The following is a 12,500-nucleotide window of genomic DNA, read 5'->3' on the forward strand; positions in this document are numbered from 1 at the left end:
CGATGCGTCCACCGGGTGTATCTGGAGGTGTCGGCCTCGGCGTCCCATTGGCTCTGCCACATCGTGATGGTGCGCTGCCTCTCCTCCAACCGGATGGCTGCCTTCGTTATCGACCGACCCGGATCATTAACACGCTCGAACACTCGCGCATCCTCCTCTATCAAGAGACAGATGGGGGTCAGCCCGGCGAGGAGGGTGGCGGTCTCATACCTTACGGTACGGAAGGTGCGTGCCACCCTCCGTGCTGAGACTCGCTGAACCCTCTCCAAAAGTCGACGACACTCTCTCTTCGTCACCTCGCCATGCCAGATGGGCGCAGCATATCGGATGACCGACTCTGCGACCGAGGCCAACAGTCGCGCTTTGCTGGTCTTTGGTCCACTGTGGTTGCGCAAGAGGCGGGTAACGGCATCTGCTATCTTCCTTGCCCGAGTGGTTACCTCTCGGACATGGGGCAGCCACGATAGGTGATCGTGAAGGGTCACCCCAAGGTAACGCATCGTGCGGGAAGATGTCACCTCCACGTCCCCTACTCTTATGGTGACCTGCGTAGGGTTCTTCGTGCTGGAGATAAGCACGCACTCCGTCTTTTCCGGCGCAATCTGGAGATGATATTGAGCCATCCAGTGAGAGACACTGGCGACCGCCTCCTCGGCTGCAGCCTTCACTGCATTTACGTCGATGCCCGGAATCAGCAGCACCAAGTCGTCAGCATACGCCACCATCTCGCAGTCCTGCGGAAGGGCGACGTCCAGAACTCCATCGTACATGGTGTTCCACAGGGTGGGGCCAAGAATCGAACCCTGTGGAACACCAGCCGTGATGGACCGAGTTACTGGGCCGTCGGATGTCTCGAAGACCAACTCTCGGTTCTCGAAGTAGCTCCTCACGATTCTTTGCAGACCAGCAGGTACTCCTTTCATCTGCAGTGCAGTGGCGATGGCCTGCCAGCTTGCCGTATTGAAGGCATTCTTGACATCCATTGACACGACCAGCAGGAACCTGTTATCCCGCCCGTTCGTGCGGCGGAATCTCATCGCGCTCTGACCAGCCTCGATCACTGTTCGAATGGCACCAATTGTAGATCGCCCCCTCCGGAAGCCATGCTGCCTGTCTGACAGCCTCACCGCAGCAGGGTCTTCCAGGTGGTTGTGAAGTCTGTTTAGAATGAGCTTCTCCAGCACTTTCCCTAAGGCATCCAGCATGCACAAAGGTCGGTATGACCCGCTGCTACCCGGTGGTTTCCCCGGCTTGGGGAGCAGTACCAACCGCTGTCGTTTCCATGGTGCTGGAAATGTAGCCGTTTCCAGACAGCTTTGGTACAACGCCTGGAAAACGTCCGTGTACGCAAGGATTGCAGCCTTGACAGCGGCGTTCGGAATTCCGTCAAGGCCCGGCGCTTTTTTGTTCGGCATGGTGCTAGCTATCAGACGGAGTTCCGGGATCGTGACTTGGGTCCATGGAGTCTGCTGGTCTGCAGGCTGTTCCTGTTCTTCCTCGGAACTGATGCTGGGCCAGTTGAAGGGCGGATGTTGCGGGAAAAGCTCTGTAACGATGCTTTCAAGCCTCGCTCTCTCCGTCTCGGGTGGGGCCCTTCCACCGCGAAGACGGGAGAGGACTACTAAGTACCCGGCTCCGAAAACGTTTTCCTCCGCAGCATCGATCAATTCCTGGAAGGCAGCCTTTTTGCTGGCACGTATAGCTCTATCCAGCTCAGCTTTAGCTGTTCTGTATTGGGCTGCAGCCAGACTTCGGTTCTGGAGATCACTTGTCTGCTGCATGCGATCTCTCGTCTGCTCGCAGTTCTGCCTAAGCAGAGCAATCAGTGGCGTCCACCAGTAAACGTCCCGATGAGGGTCGGGGAAAGACGACGTCATCCTTTGCATGGTTTTCTCGCAGGCCGATATCATTGCCGAGATCATTCCCTGGTGATTGACTGCCTTCTCTCGGAATCCCTCGCCATGTAGCGTGGCCAGGAAATTCTCTTTCGAGAACTGTTTCGTCTTAAATCGCGTGCCTGCATGTTGAAAACGCTCTCGCTGGCCCCGTTGACGTGACTGTCCTTGGTTACGCTGCTGGTCTGCTGACGCTGGGCCTACCGAATAGGTGATATACCTATGGTCAGATCGCGTGTCCGTGTTTCTTACCAACCAAGTGCTCGGCTGAGCTATGGACGAGCTGGCGAAGGTCACGTCGACAACGCTGGCAGTCGCCACACCGTTTCCAACAAAGGTTGCCACATTCCCTCGATTCATCAGCAGCAGGCCCAATTGCTGGGACGCCTCGAGCAGTACTTCCCCACGCTCATTGCTGCGTCGGCTTCCCCACTCCTCATGCCAAGCGTTAAAGTCTCCGGCAACTACTACCTGAGGGTGGGATTGGGCTTCCAATTCAATTGCTTCAACGAATTCCGCAAATCCTTCCCGCGACAGGCTGGGTGGCGCGTAGCAGCTTAGGAAGGTGATGCCACCCACCTTGGCAGCTATAAGGCCTGGGACATCACTGCTCCATTGTCCTTGTAGAGGGTATCGTCCTGTGGCCACGACTGCCACCTTTTTGGAGGCATCAACTGCCCATCTTGGGTTGTTCTCGGGTGGTCGATACGTGTGGGAAAGAACCAGCACGTCCACTTCCATTTGTCGGGCGGTTTGCAGGACCAGATCTTGGGCGATCCTGCCTCCACCCAGGTTCACTTGGAGGACTTTTAGCTGCGTCATTGGGTGGCCGACCGATCGCATGTCCGGTCCCCGATAACATGGGGGCCATCGCATTTGCCGCAGCGTATTTCTTCCATGCATGTACCAGCCTTGTGACCTTCCTGTCCGCAACGGATGCAAACATTTTGTCGGTCTACAGGTGACCGACAATCGCGGGCGTTGTGGCCGTGCTCAAGGCATCGGTAGCAGCGAAGATGCTCTTTGGGTGTTGGAGGAGCCATCTTCACTCTGGAAATGCAGAAGCCCAAGCGAAGCTTCGTACCATCCAGCGCTTTGGCGGCCTTGGCTGGCAGACGAACGCGTGCCCGCTGGGTGCCATCCGGCATTGTCCTAATGCTCGTTGAGACGATGCCTGCCCCACCCTCGATCTTGTTTTCAAGGAGAGCTGTAAGCTCTTCCTCCTTGGCTAGGGGGTCGATGTCGTTTACTACCAAGGCCGCCATTTCCGTCACGTGTCGACAAGTTCCAGCCTCGCCGATGATCGTTCGGATCTGCTGGAGAATTAAGGTCGCGTTTGCGGATCTAGCAAGCGTCAGTCGTAGCAACGCCTTATCTGTGCGCCGGCCCATGATGATGAAATCCTTTAACTCATTATGTGTGCCATTATCGTCAACGGCTTTACGGATTTTCAAGGAGACGCTCTCGAAAGTCTCGTTCTGACCAGGAGAGATCTCTATCAGTTCGGGCTTAGGACGCTTACGCTTCTGCTGCTGCTGTTGATGCTGCTGCTGCTGCTGTTGCGACAAGCCTGCGACCACATATCGCTGTGGCTGTCGTTGCTGCTGTTGCTGCTGTAGCTGCTGCCTCATTTGCGGCGGCTGATACCGCCCAGTCTGCTGTTGTTGTTGCTGCGGTTGGTTAGACTGCTGCTGCTGCTGTGTATTTTGACGGCGGCGCACTACCGTCGTCCATAATTCTTGCTGCTCCTGCTGCTGTTGCTGTTGCCGCTGCTGCTGCTGCTGCTGCTGACGTTGGTGCTGCTGATTCTGTTGCTGCACCCGTTGCTGCTGCTGCTGTTCTCGCTGTTGATGCTGCTGCTGCTGCTGCTGCTGCTGCCATTCACGCTGCTGGTTCCGCTGCTGCTGTTGTTGTTGCTGCTGCTGCTGCTGCTGCTGCTGCTGCTGCTGCTGCTGCTGTTCCCGCTGCTGATGCTGTTGCTGCTGCTGCCGCTGCTCCTGCTGCTGTGGTCCTTGGCGACCGCGACGGTTGCGAGAGCTGTGGGCTCCCTGGGCTGTCATCATTGGGGCTGCTGCTGCTTGCTGCTGCAGCTCGATGACCGAACGGGCGCCCATCCTGTACGTTTCGAGCTCCCGTTCAAGCGCCGCATTTTTCATCAAACTTTCCTGGAGCTCCTTACGGCAGAGGCTAAGCTCCTTTGAGAGCTGAGCAACCTGCATGGCCAGGAGCTTCAAGCTCTCGTTCATCTCTGAGAGAGATGGTTCAGCAGAAGAACACTTACCAGCCTTTGGTGTTGAGGTGGCCGGTACCGTCATCTCCTCGCGCTGTTGACTCTGGCTGGGCAACTTGTCCAGCACTACCAATGGCACCTTCCCCATTGGTGGAACTGCTAATCCCGACGGGCCCGCGAGGATCGTGCAGTTCAATTCTTCTTCTTCATCATCACTCAAGTAGACGATGCCTGCGGTGGGTGGTGGCTCCACCGGTGTTGAGTCAGACACTTTTAATGCGTCGACCCGGTTGAGGGACACCGATCGAGCCCTCGGGCGAAGTACTCGTCCCGAGCTCCCTTGGGGATGGGCATCACCGCCCAGCCCCGACATGTTGGTTTCAACGTTGCGCGCACCTACTTGAGGGTTTGTTGGCAGCCCGACGCACTATGCCTAACGCCCGCACTCTCGCCAACGAGGCGTCAGAAACCGACCCCCGGTTTTAGGTTCGTCAAGAAAACCGATGGAGAACGGATTTTTGAAATGTTGAAAAATTTCAAATTTTGAAATATTTCAAAAGTGAAATATTTCACCCTCCCTGAAAGATTTCAGGGCCGCTTTCACAAACGCGCACCTACTTGAGGGTTTGATGGCAGCCCGACGCACTCTGCCTGACGCCCGCGCACATGGAAGATGGTTTTTTTTTTTTTTTTTTTTTTTCTTCCCTTTCCTTTTTCTCTTCTTCTTCCCCCTTTTTTCCTTTTTTCTTTTTTTTTTCCTTCCTCCCTCTTCCCTTTTTCTCCTTCTTTTTTTTCCCCTTCTCTTCCTTCCTTCCTTCTTTTTTTTGCTTTTTCCCTTTTTTTTCTTTTTTTTTTTTGGAAAAAAAAAAAAAAAAAAAAAAAAAAAAAAAAAAAAAAAAAAAAAAAAAAAAAAAAATCAAAATGTGAAATATTTCCAAAGTGAAATATTTCACCCTGCCCTGAAAGATTTCGATACCGCTTCCACAGGCAACACTTTCCCGTCGGGGTAGCTTGGCGGGTGCCGAAGTTATGCCACTTTGAAATTCCTCTGCTTAGCTGTCAAACTGATGTCACAACTTTTTTTCGTGCTCAGATACACTGTTTACACTAAAATAGTGCAACTCAGGCACATTTTGGACACTTTTTTCGAATTTCTGTTTTTGCACCACGTCGCACACGCACACGGTGAGTATTCGCAATTGGCAGATGTCACAAAAAAACAGAAATTTTCTGCACGTCGATGGTCACCTAAACTATGGTTACTCGTGTAACGGCACCTTAACAATCGGTCCGTCAGGGGCCGTACAGTCAACCCACCCAATTTCACCCGGAACCGAATTTTCATAAATTTGTTCCCCGAATAATATTAAATATTATTTCATTTTTTCGGTCACAGAACGGGCGATTTTCGATCGGTTTTCACTGGATGAACGTTCTTTGGCCACCCGCTGGCCTTAAAAACCGCACCCGGCGAGAATCTGGGCAAATTATATCGCTGAAAACAGAGATCCGGCGAAACCTTGGCCTAGTATGGGCTGGATGACGCAAAACTTTTTTCACAATTTTGTGGTTTTTTCATGCGCGGATCACTTCTTTACACCTTTTTTCGTGCTCAGATGCACTGTTTACACTAAAATAGTGCAACTCAGGCACATTTTGCGCACTTTTCGAATTTCTTCTTTAGCACCACGTCACACAAACACACGGTGAGCATTCGCAATAGGCCGATGTCACAAACATTTTCCGCCCGTCGATGGTCACCTAAACTATGGTTACTCGTGTAACGGCACCTTAACGATCGGTCCGTCCGAGCTGTCAGGCCGTTTGACAACCGATGCCTAACTCAGGGGCCGTCAGGGGCCGTACAGTCAACCCACCCAATTTCACCTGGAACCGAATTTTCGTAAATTTGTTCACCGAATAATATTAAATATTATTTCACTTTTTTTCGGTCACAAACGGCCGATTTTCGATCGGTTTTCACTGGATGAACGTTCTTTGGCCACCCGATGGCCTTTAAAACCACACCCGGCGAGAATCTGGGCAAATTATATCCCTGCAAACAGAGATCCGGCGATTACTTGGCCCAGTATGGGCTGGATGACGCAAAACTATTTTCACAATTTTGTGGTTTTTTCATGCGCGGATCACTTCTTAACACCTTTTTTCGTGCTCAGATGCACTGTTTACACTAAAATAGTGCAACTCAGGCACATTTTGGGCACTTTTTTCGAATTTCTTCTTTTGCACCACGTCACACAAACACACGGTGAGCATTCGCAATAGGCCGATGTCACAAAAATTTTCCGCACGTCGATGGTCACCTAAACTATGGTTACTCGTGTAACGGCACCTTAACTCAGGGGCCGTCAGGGGCCGTACAGTCAACCCACCCAATTTCACCCAATTTCACCTGGAACCGAATTTTCGTAAATTTGTTCACCGAATAATATTAAATATTACTTCACTTTTTTCGGTCACAAAACGGCCGATTTTCGATCGGTTTTCACTGGATGAACGTTCTTTGGCCGCCCGATGGCCTTAAAAACCACACCCGGCGAGAATCTGGGCAAATTATATCGCTGAAAACACAGATCCGGCGATTACTTGGCCCAGTATGGGCTGGATGACGCAAAACTTTTTTTTTTCACAATTTTGTGGTTTTTTCATGCGCGGATCACTTCTTAACACCTTTTTTCGTGCTCAGATGCACTGTTTACACTAAAATCGTGCAATTCTGGCACTTTTTGGGCACTTTTTTCGATTTTCTGCTTTTACACCATGTCACACAAACACATGGTGGGGGGTTCATAGGCATCAAACACAAATGCACGATTTTTGTTGAATTTTCGCCTTAAAAACACTTGATAACGCTCTTAAAGGGTAAATCAGGTGCCCTGAGCACGTTTTTCACACTATTAAAGTCGATTAACGACGATTTTGCACTGTTTTTAAGTCCTTTTTTCGGAGCCCAAACACAACGTGTCGGTACAGTACGACCTCACGTTTGACACTCACAGGGATAACTGGCTTGTGGCCGCCAAGCGTTCATAGCGACGTGGCTTTTTGATCCTTCGATGTCGGCTCTTCCTATCATTGTGAAGCAAAATTCACCAAGCGTAGGATTGTTCACCCTTTCAAGGGAACGTGAGCTGGGTTTAGACCGTCGTGAGACAGGTTAGTTTTACCCTACTGGTGTGTGCTTATAGTCGCTATCTTAACGGAATTCCTGTGCAGTACGAGAGGAACCACAGGTACGGACCACTGGCTCAATACTAGTCCGACCGGACTTTGGTATGACGCTACGTCCGCTGGATTATGCCTGAACGCCTCTAAGGTCGTAGCCAATCCGAGCTGATAGCGCTTCTCAAACCCATTAGGTGTTCGGAAGCTAGCGGGCCTAACAACCCTCTGAGATCCGTTGGAGTCTGCGTCTGCAGCCCGGCGTCTCATCCCGCTATACCTAGGCCGCAACGAGTGGAGTTCGCTGCACGTGTTAGTACCGTAACTGGGAACGCCGTTGGCTTGAGCTCTGCCCAACGTGGATATACCTAGTTTCGACACCTATCAACCGCCCGCAAACGACGGGACTTCAGGCTGGGAGCTGCGAGTTGTAGAGATGCGTTCGCATCGATCCTCTCAGGCGACCCATGCTTGGTGGTTTGTCCGTGTGCCCCTTCCTCGATGTGCGCAAGCTCGTCTTGGTCTGGGGACCACGTCGACACAGGGGATACTTTTGTGAGAGCAAGAGTGTACTTAGTTGAGTGTAGCAAGGGATCGCGTGCCCCTTCCTCGATGGCATAACGAACCATCTTGGTCTGGGGACCGTGGTACCGTGCTCTGGTGAAGCTTGGTGCGTGCTCTTTCCTTGTCAGACGAGTGACTTGACTTGGTCTGGAGACCGTTCCTTAACACTAGTGGACAAGAGCTGGCTACTTCCGTGTCAGACGAGTGACTTGACACGGTATGGAGCGGAACACGTAACACTAGTGAGCTTGTCGGCGTGCCTCCTTCTGGACTTGATTGTCTTGATGTGAGAAACGTGCCGACCAAACCAGTAAGCTTACACACATGCTCGTTACAAGTTGTATAAGTTGATCCGTTTGGGCCGGTTGCCTTGCACATGATGGTGTTGTAGACCATGTTCGGTTAACACGTTGTGTGTCGAGGTGGTCGGCCTTGGTAGTAGGATGTCTTGTGCATGTGACGTGTTGACCTGGTTTGGTCGATGTGTCGTCGTGTACGAGATGACCTACTTACCCGTCAGTTGTCCAAGTTGTGTCATGTGTTGACTTAGTTGACGTGTCATGTGCATGGATGATTGGCGTACGGGTCATGTATGGTGCACTTGCTTCAGTTGAAGGGATGTACTAGTACAGTTATATTAATTGTTTATTTCACGATCTGGTCTTTTGGCTGGATCGCGAAAAAAACGCTAAGTCCCAAATCTTGAACTCGAGAGGAGAGCGCTGATGACAACCTTTTGGACTGGAGCTCCCTAGAATTCGGCTTTTTCCTACTTTAAAGGGATGCACTGTTGTATGTATTGTTTATTCACGATCTGGTCGTTGGATTGGATCGTGGAAAAAAAACGCTAAGTCCCAGATCCTGAACTCGACAGGAAAGCGCTGATGGCAAACATTCTGACTGGAAGTTCCTAGAAATCGGCTTTTTCCTTATTGGCATTATGTGGCACGTTTATTGTGACTAGAACATTAATTATCCACCAAATGGCACCAACGCTTGGCGAAAGTCTCGAAACACTCCTATCCCGACGCACCAGCAACCGCAACACGATGCAAAATAAATTGCACGAGCTACTGATACTTGTACCATGCACGGTACACGGTACCAAAATATACCCCTGAAAGTGTGCAATTTGGTGCTATTCTAGGAAATTTGTTTGGGGAAGCCTAGCTACGCGTGTCGCACGTTGCATGGTCGTCGATCAGAGGCATGCAAAAGCACCTATCTAGGGGAATTACTTTACGTTCTAGTAGCAAGATCGATTTTCCGGTCTAGCACGGCAGTACGCCTGCATGCATACACTCCATGTACCAAAAATGTATCAACCTAGGCGTTGCTCAGTAGCTTTTGGCGGCACATGTAAAAAGTACTCGAGTTCAGATTCTTGGAACTTTGCGTATTGTTCAAAACTTATAACGAAAACTAAATTATAAATGGGTAAAAGGCTAGGCGTTTCTCAGTAGCTTTTGGCGCCACGTGGCAAAAGTATTCGAGTTCAGATTTCTGGGACTTAGCGTATTTTTCAAACCTGATAATGAAAATTGAAGTACAAATGGGGCATAAGCTAGGCGTTGCCCAGTAACTTTTTTCGCCACATGGAGGAAGTAGTCGAGCTCCAATTTCTGGGACGTAGCGTATTTTTCAATCATAATAAACCAAATCAAACATAAAAATCATGAAACTTACACCACGTCCCTAGGTTGTGCACAAAACGTAACGATAAAGTGCCGGCGAGGTTAGAGGTGCACCAAAATTGTGTACCGATTAGGAAAAGTACTCTATGTTGCTATGACTTGGGTAAAAAGTGTTGATTAACTGCTGGTTACGATAGACAGTTGCTTATCGTACACATCGCAAACGAACACCCCTTAGTGAGCAGTAGCAGAAGTCGATGGAACAAAGCGAATGCATTACAAACTGATCAAGTAAAATAAGGAACGCTACGTACTAGGACTTCTTTCCAAGAATGGTGTCCGCGACGGGAGGGCAAGCGTCCTTCCCAGGTTTCCCTAGTAAACCTTGTATGGTAAACATACCCAAGCGTGTCCGTAAGCACGCAACGATAGTCACGAACGAGCACATACCTAGGGAAAGTACTCTACGTACTAGGACTTCTGTCCAAGAATGGTGTCCGCGACGGTCGGGCACTGTGACGCAATTACCAAATCCTAGAATCGTACAAGCAGTGTGTACAAACATAAACATTAACGCGTTCGCTCGGGCTGCGCCGTCCGTGTTGAACACAAATGCGGGTGATTATATGAGTGGATGGACAAAAACATGCGTGGCGAAGACAATTTTCTGCACGATGTGCACATAGCTCATTTCGTCGTCCCGGGCGAATGGAAAAACACAAAAATCTCGAGTATCTTTCTAGGTTTCTGTTATAAAAGGGCAGGCCAAAAGGTGACCGGTTGAGATGAGCATTTTAAGCATGCAAGCACTTAATTGCAACTTTTCCTACAAAAACTAGGTACGTACACGTAGATTGTATCAACATGGACATCCATGATTGCGTACGCCCGGGCTGCGCCCTCCGTGTTGTACTTTCCCTGATTGGTACACAATTTTGGTGCAAGTGTACCAACATCGACATCTATGAACGCGTACGCTCGAGCTGCACCCTCCGTCTTGTACTTTCCCTGATCGGTACACAGTTTTGGTGCACGGCTATCCCGAAAGGCAACTTGTACCAACATCGACATCCATGAACGCGTACGTAGCGTACTTTCCCTGATCGGTACACAATGTTGGTGCACGGCATAGGAAATGGGCTTAAAATGGTCAAACTCAATCCATTTCCACTAAAGATAGTCAATAACAGCTGTGCCGATGAAGTAGGGCACGATGCAAGTCAATGTTATTTAATGAATTACATGTTCACCATACATTTCAGTACAAAATTGCTCGGTCAGACCTACAAAGTGCTATATCTCGAATACTAAACGTCGCAGATGGGTGTCGTAGAACAATTTTAAGTTCGTCTAACGATTCTACATCCGATTCTGGATAGTGGTTTTTCGACCACTTTTCAACATTTTGTGACACCCCGAACCTAGGGGCAGCTCCCTAGCTTTTTTCAAAAATGTGCACCGAACGGGCCAGAGAGCTCGAGTAGTCGAAAAATTTTTTTTTGCTAAAACCCCTAAAAACGTGTCAGGAACGCACCCTAGATGATGAAAAGTGCAACCAGAATGTCAATCGACAACATTCCCGGGGGTACAAATTTGCTCTACGCGTCCCTAGGTAGGGTACTTTTTCATACAAACATCAAAGTGTACGGTGCACACAGTGCGCGGAACAAAAATTGCTCGGTCAGACCTAGGACGGGCCATATCTCGAATACTAAACGTCGCAGATGGGTGTCGTAGAACAATTTTAAGTTCGTCTAACGATTCTACATCCGATTCTGGATAGTGGTTTTTCGACCACTTTTCAACATTTTGTGACACCCCGAACCTAGGGGCAGCTCCCTAGCTTTTTTCAAAAATGTGCACCGAACGGGCCAGAGAGCTCGAGTAGTCGAAAATTTTTTTTTTGCTAAAACCCCTCAAAACGTGTCAGGAACGCACCCTAGATGATGAAAAGTGCAACCAGAACGTCAATCGACAACATGCCCGGGGGTACAAATTTGCTCTACGCGTCCCTAGGTAGGGTACTTTTTCATACAAACATCAAAGTGTACGGTGCACAAAGTGCGCGGAACAAAAATTGCTCGGTCAGACCTAGGACGGGCCATATCTCGAATACTAAACGTCGCAGATGGGTGTCGTAGAACAATTTTAAGTTCGTCTAACGATTCTACATCCGATTCTGGATAGTGGTTTTTCGACCACTTTTCAACATTTTGTGACACCCCGAACCTAGGGGCAGCTCCCTAGCTTTTTTCAAAAATGTGCACCGAACGGGCCAGAGAGCTCGAGTAGTCGAAAAATTTTTTTTTGCTAAAACCCCTCAAAACGTGTCAGGAACGCACCCTAGATGATGAAAAGTGAAACCAGAACGTGAAACGACAACTTTGTTGGGGGTACCCTTTTTACTCTACGGGCCACTAGCTTAGGCGCGCCAACAGCGCTTTCCTCTCGGGTTCCCATTTTTTGCCCTCCTGGGATTATGATCATTTACTCATTGCCTACTATAGGGAAGGTACCTTGCTCCGAGGTCAAAAATAAAGATTTCACCAAATCGTAGTTTTAACCTCTATTTAGTCGTAGGAGCATGGTTTGCAGTGTCCGTGGGTCATATAAGCCCCCGTTTGGGTCATACGTCCCCTCCCCGATGAAAATCGTCATATGACTATAGGCCGAACTTATGAAGCAAAAGTGGTGTCTGGTGGGTTCTGCCGATGATCTTAACCTATGATTTTGAGTTTCCACTCTTTCAAAACGTTTCCTGGAGCAGTACATCACGGGTCTACGGACCCAAAGACTTCGTTGCGATGGTTTCAAGCATAAAAGTTGTAACAGTTAAGGGTTTTTAATACGCGTATATTAAATCATTGCTTGAAACTAAGCTTCGTTGTCTTTAAACTCTGCAAGACCAATCGAACTTCTTAGGGAAACTCGAAGCATTCACGCTAAGCTGGTGGTGCAGGGCACATAGCGTGATGAAACCGGGTTTCCCTAACC

At 49.6% G+C, this 12,500-nt stretch overlaps 1 long non-coding RNA gene across 1 annotated transcript in view; it reads left to right on the top strand.

Moving 5' to 3' along the window:
* Positions 1-4,976: 4,976 nt before the first annotated feature.
* The window catches only part of LOC125907760 (uncharacterized), a 9,857-nt gene continuing 2,333 nt past the window's right edge, over positions 4,977-12,500 (top strand). The window contains exon 1 of the long non-coding RNA XR_007452926.1: positions 4,977-7,462. This is a non-coding gene — a long non-coding RNA (uncharacterized LOC125907760). The remainder of the gene's footprint in view (positions 7,463-12,500) is intronic.

The sequence above is a fragment of the Anopheles coluzzii genome, assembly GCF_943734685.1.
Source record: "Anopheles coluzzii chromosome X unlocalized genomic scaffold, AcolN3 X_unloc_18, whole genome shotgun sequence".
In the NCBI taxonomy this organism is placed as follows: Eukaryota; Metazoa; Arthropoda; class Insecta; order Diptera; family Culicidae; genus Anopheles; species Anopheles coluzzii.